The following is a 6,432-nucleotide window of genomic DNA, read 5'->3' as shown; positions in this document are numbered from 1 at the left end:
TTCAAGAAGTATTAATAAAGGGAGCATTTTGAAATTGTGATCCCCTAAAAGATATATCCCAGTATAACAGAGGTAGTAACAGCCAGTTCTGATAACACTCTTAGCTGGAAGGGGCTAGATGCAGTAACAGCAGGGCCTGGAAGGAGAGAGATGACTGGAGAGGACCACCTTGAGAGGAGGTGCTAACAACCGTTACAAGGTACAAGAGAAAGGGAACTTCGTGAATACTTTTGTTCACTGTTTTCCTCCCTCTGACCTCCTGAAGCTCTACTGATGTAGCTCAAACATGCAGAGAAGCGTGAAGAAGGTGGATAATGGAATATGCAGAAGAGATCCAGTTCAGTGAGCTTCAGTCAACTTGTCTGATTCACCTGAAGATGACAGCATTAGCAAAGTAAGAAAGAGTGATACTTTAGAAAGAAAAAGAATATTAAAATTGTGGCCCAGATTATAAGCATGAGAAAGAAAGAAAATCAGCAAGATGGAAAGGGGGAAGAAGCCATGCATTAAATGTTTAAAAGCATATAGCATAGCTGATATTAAAAAATAGCAATGTCTGAAGAAGTAACACATAGAATGAATAGTATCATCCTCCTTCTCCAGAGGAGAGTTGGTTATTTCCCCTTCAGTGGAAATGAGTCCTACTACTACATACGTACATGTGTAGGCTCACCTTCATAGTGGATAATTACATTTCCTCAAAAAGTAGCTCATTTAATCAACCTAAATAAACACTGTTAATATAATATAAATGGAAAGTAAAAAGTCTTAAAATAGCTATGTCAGAATGTTCAAAATGTCAAATTTATTAGGTAAAATTTATTCAAAACTCTTAAGAATTAACTTAAACTGAATTATTTTTGGATTACTTATAAACAGTCTCCTTCCTAAGTCACTTCTTTCAGTACAACGGATACAGGATATTAAGTTTTCTATGTTTTCTGTGAATTGATGGGATAATTTTAATCTTGATTTTAACTTAGGTCATTTCTTTTGCTCAGAAGATCCATTACCTACAGCATGTAAATCAGAATCAATTTAATTTTACTGTTTCTCAGGAAATTTATTTCTCTTTCCCATGCTGTAAAGGGTATAGTTTGCAAAAATCTTAATTATAACAGAATTTTCTTTTAAGTAGCAGAAGATCTGCAATATTTACTTTAAATTTCTGTGTTTAATTCTTTAAAACATCTATCCAATTTTAGGGGAAAAAAGTGAAGAGTTAGTTACAGTAAGTGTTGGGATTTGTGGAGTTGAGATATACCATTAATTAAGATGTATAATTAATTAAAGAACTAGAAGAGATATTTTAGTTACATAGGAGATATTTTAAGATCTTTATATACTTTAAAAATTTTATCATGGAGATCAAAGAGTAAGGACAATTTTACATCTTCCTATATTTTCATTGGAGGAGAATAAGTTTCTGAGAGATCAGCAAACTTAACTAAGCTTTGACCTTGAACTTGAGGGCTATAAGTGAAATAAGAATATCAAGCATTTAAAACATGAAGGTAATTAATTTAATATAAATTTTTTTGGTATATATTATCAGGTCTGAGATAATTTTGACATATATGTAATGTCATAAATACTTTCTTGAATTAAAAATAAAGATATAACATCTATATTCCCAATATTTTCCATAATATTCTCAAGCCATAAAATCTATCTTCCATCTCAGACCTACTTTCCTAAAGCTACTTTCTCAAAAGTCACTAACAATATCTAACATCTTTTCCTCAGAATCATTTCTCTAATGGTACCAGTCTTATGGCATTTTTAAAAAGGTTATTTCTAAGCATCATAGAAATTGCTATGGAATGAATAAATTTTTAAAAATCATCTTGAAATCGAGGATTTATTTTATGCTGAAAGGTTTCCATTAAATGCATATTTAAACACATAGTCAGTCTGAGGTAGCATGGGTAATTAATTTGAAAATGATTTAATGTAGAAGTACAACAACCCTATACTCATCTCTAGTCACAAAATCCACGTACCAAAAACTTTTTTAGTACCCCCAAATTTCTTCTCCCATACATTTCTTTCCAAGGATAATATGAATGTATCTAGACTACTGTTTTTCCTTAATATCTAAATCAAGTAGTTTCATACTATATACGTCTGATATCTCATCATTAATAAATTCAATTTTTTTTGTGAAATATTCTTCTTTCTCTATGCAGAAGAGATCCAGTTCAGTGAGCTTCAGTCAACTTGTCTGATTCACCTGAAGATGACAGCATTAGCAAAGTAAGAAAGAATATTTAAATTTTAACAGAGGCATTCAAAGATGCAATTGAGGGTGTGATTCAGCGATAGATTTGCAAAGTCTGTGGCTGTGGGGGTTAGAGATGTGATATGCATCATTAAGACTGTCCACTCCATTTATGTTTAAGGTGGTTTGTCTTACTTTGCCAGTATAACAATGTTAATTGAACATGTAAGTATTTTTATAAAACATGTATTTTCAAAAAAGACCAAAATAAAATGCTTCTGCAACATGAAATGTTCTTTGGCATTAATGTCAATTTAATATCTTCTATGATCATAGAAGAAAAATTAATCACTCCATGCTTTTTACTCAAGTCTTGTTTGGAGAACCTATTTTACTCTGTCTTGTGCAGTACTTAGTTGCATGCGTGTCGAACACCCTACCAGATTGAGATCTTATTAGCATTTTTCACATTTGTATCCCCAGGATCAACGATCTTGTATATAATTCTCTCTCAATAAAAATCTGTTGAGTAGAACAAAAATTAAAATTAAAATAGGTTTCCGTTGAAAAAATTCTTAACATTGAGATAAATATTTTTGGAAAGGAAGACTATAGTGAGTAAATCTAGGCTTTATTCTTATTGTGTATTGTACCATAAGCCAATTTAATTCAGTGGTTAGATGTTTTCACATACATGAAAATAATAGCTTGCTGAAGACCCAGATAGACTATTCTCATGTAAAACCAAATATTGTGCATCGTAAAGGTGAATTATCATAGAGTTAATAATCTGGAAGTTGAATCGTTACTGTTTATTTATGTTAACGGATCTGTTGATATAAAGTCTTCCTAGAATTCATTCAAAATGGATGAAAACAATGTGATGTTACCGTATTCTGTATTATCTCTTTCTCATATATGTTACAAATTATTGTTTTGGCAAAGCTGATAGAAGGGTGTTTATGTACAAATTAATAGCTAGCCTACAGGCCTGTTGCTGTTGGTTTCATTTAGTTACTGTTATTCTGAAATATTACTGGATACAGCCACAGGTCTCAAGATATTGTTGCTTTGACAGAGTTTGCTCCTGTTCATCATAAAGCCTCATGAAATAAATTAAATAACAATTAAATAATATCTCCTAATATTGACTGCTGAGTGTCTTTAATAATCTGAAATATTACTTTATTTTGGCCATTTTATTGAAGGCCATGAGATGGCCATGTGTATATGTGCACAAATATCTTCAATGGAATAAGATAAAATCAGAGTCATTTTCAGAAGTGATGGTATTTAAAAACCTGCTTTGAAAACATAATATTTAGATCGGAAATTTGAAAGAAAAATATGCATCTTATGGCATTTTCTGAAGAAAATGAGCCAAATTAAGCATTGCCACCCTCTGGGAAAAGGGAGTGAAGGGACTTTAACTTGGCATATGCTATATTTCTTTATAACCTTAAGCTCTGTGCTCGATTTCACCAATCTGTTAGCTTTTTGCCAATGTTTTGTGTAAACGCTCATAGCAGGGCTTCTTAAAATATGGTCTAAATGTCACAGTTGGTTCTCAGCTGTCTCACAAGAAAACTTCAGGTGATTTGGTCTTTACAAAGTAAAACGTGATAAAATAATATTCACATCCATTACAGAATTTTGAAACATGTGAATAATTATGTTTTAAAAAGAATTTCACTCTATTCTTTTTTTTTCTTTTTTGAGGAAGCTTAGCCCTGAGCTGACATCTGCTGCCAATCCTCCTCTTTTTGCTGAGGAAGACTGGCCCTGAGCTAACATCCGTGCCCATCTTCCTCTACTTTATATGTGGGATGCCAACCACAGCATGGCATGCCAAGTGGTGCCGTGTCTGCACCCAGGATCTGAACCGGCGAACCCTGGGCCACCGAAGTGGAATGTGCAAACTTAACTGGGGCACCACCGGGCCAGCCTCCACTCTATTCTTAATTACCGTGTTCTGAATACAAGTACACACACTGTAAGAGTTACTACCTCAAGTGGTCTCAGACAATGCTGGGAAAAGCAACAAAACTTTGCTGTTTACATTAATTAGATAATTTGGGAATTTTGATTACTGTCTTGTAGAAATGTCATTTATTTTAATAATCTTTATTTTCTTTAACAGAAGTACATGCCATAAAAAGACTTCATAACTCAAAAGTTTCTCCTAACATTCATTAGCAAGATACTATTCATATCATAAAACATAATTACATATTATTTGCATGTTTTTATTTACATTTCTCAGAGTAACACTATATCTTTAATATAGGAAAAGAAAAATTGGCTTAGGTTATAGATTAAAAAATAGTGATGAAGAAAATCTTCATTAATATAAGCAAACATAATATTCATGTAAAATATTATATAAATCTCTGTGCATTGGGACACGTACATCTGGGAATAATTCAAAGTGAGAATAGTGCTAATTAAAATAGTGAAAAACATCTGAAAGCTGAATTCTGATAGAATAAAAATTCTAAGATATATTGAATTGTGTTTCTAAAGATATTTAATACTCTTCTCAAGAAAAAGCACAATGGCTTCTGTTATAAACAAATTTTACTTTCTATGACAAGCCAAAATAATGTTTTCCAATATAAACTTAATACTGTATAAGATGAAAGAGGTTTTGAGGCAATGGTTTTGAGGGTTATTAGAGAAAAAGAGAGTCACTATATAACGATAAAACTGTCAATTCAACAGAAATATATGAAAAGTCTCAACTTTTTATGCACATAAAGTATTCTCAAAACACATGATGGTAAAAGTATCAGAAATTGAAAAATCTCTCTTAAGAGAAGGAAATTTTTACCTTCTCACAGATGATTAATTTAGCCCCCAAAAAGTAAATAATATACTCTTTTATTAAGCGCACACAAATAATGGAAAAATTAAGCAGATAACAAACAGTAGAGTAAGTTAAATAGCTGTTATGAAAAATATGAGAATCATATAAAACCTTGCTAATCAAAGATAAATTCTATTTACCATCCCTACTCCTTATGCTATTGCTGTCATATATTCTCCTTCTGCAGACAATATAAATCCCATAACACAATGCTATAATTTTTCTTTAAATATTCAGTTGTCTTTTAAAGAAAATAAGAGAAAAAAAAGCAATATTTTCTATTTGTTTCTTGCTTTCGGTTTTAATATTTGTTCCAGCTTTATTGAAATATAATTGACAAAATTGTATACATTTAAAATGTACAACACAATGATTTGATGTACCTATACATTGTGAAATGATTACCACAATCAAGTTAACACATCTATCACCTCACATGATGGATAGTTATCAGTTTTGCATGTGTGTGGGTGAGAATGCTTCCGATCTATGATCTTAGCAAATTTCAAGTATACAATAAAGTATTATTAACTATAGTCAGTATGCTGTACATTAGACCCCCAGAACTTTTCTGTCTCATAAAAGGAAGTTGCCAATTTCACTTAGCATAGTGCCCTCCCAGCTGATGAATATTGTCCCATATGCCAGGGCTTCTTTATCTTTTATAGGGATATATTAGGGCTGTAAGAGGTATATTTACCATTTCCGATCTCATCATACCTCCCTGCAAATCCAAGTTTTGTTTTGATGTAATTTCTCAATAGCTGAAACATTCTTACAATTAATTTGCAAATATTTGGCTAAAAATGTCTACTTTGCTTCTGCTTTTTGATAGACATGTTCATTGAATATGGAAGCCTTTATTAACAGACCCCTCTCCCCCAAGCACTTTAAAGATGTTACTCCATTGGTCTCTGGTCCCCATGTAGTTTATCAGAGGTAAGCCACTCTTTACAACTGCGTGTCTTTTAATCTGTAGAAGATTTCAAGATACTCTCTTCATGTTGGCTTTTCAGCAGTTTGACTATGATGCAGGTAGGTAAGATTTTCTTTGAATATATCCAGATTGGTGTTCCCTGAGTTTCGTGGATCCTTAAGATGATGTTTTACAACAAAAAATGGGAACATTTTCACAACTATTTTTTTTTCAAATGCCTCCCCCTTACTCTCTTATCTGTTTTTGCAGCTCCTATTACATATTATTAGATGCTTGGTATCGCTCCTAGATCACAAGGATCCATTCATTTTCTTTGTTTCTGTACTTCAGACTGAATAATATCTAAAGCTCAGCCTTCAAGTGCTCTCTTTTCTTCTGCTATATTCAATTGGCTTCTAAACTCTTTCA

This window comes from Equus asinus, chromosome 11, assembly GCF_041296235.1.
Source record: "Equus asinus isolate D_3611 breed Donkey chromosome 11, EquAss-T2T_v2, whole genome shotgun sequence".
Classification (NCBI taxonomy): domain Eukaryota; kingdom Metazoa; phylum Chordata; class Mammalia; order Perissodactyla; family Equidae; genus Equus; species Equus asinus.
This window is presented reverse-complemented; position numbering follows the sequence as displayed.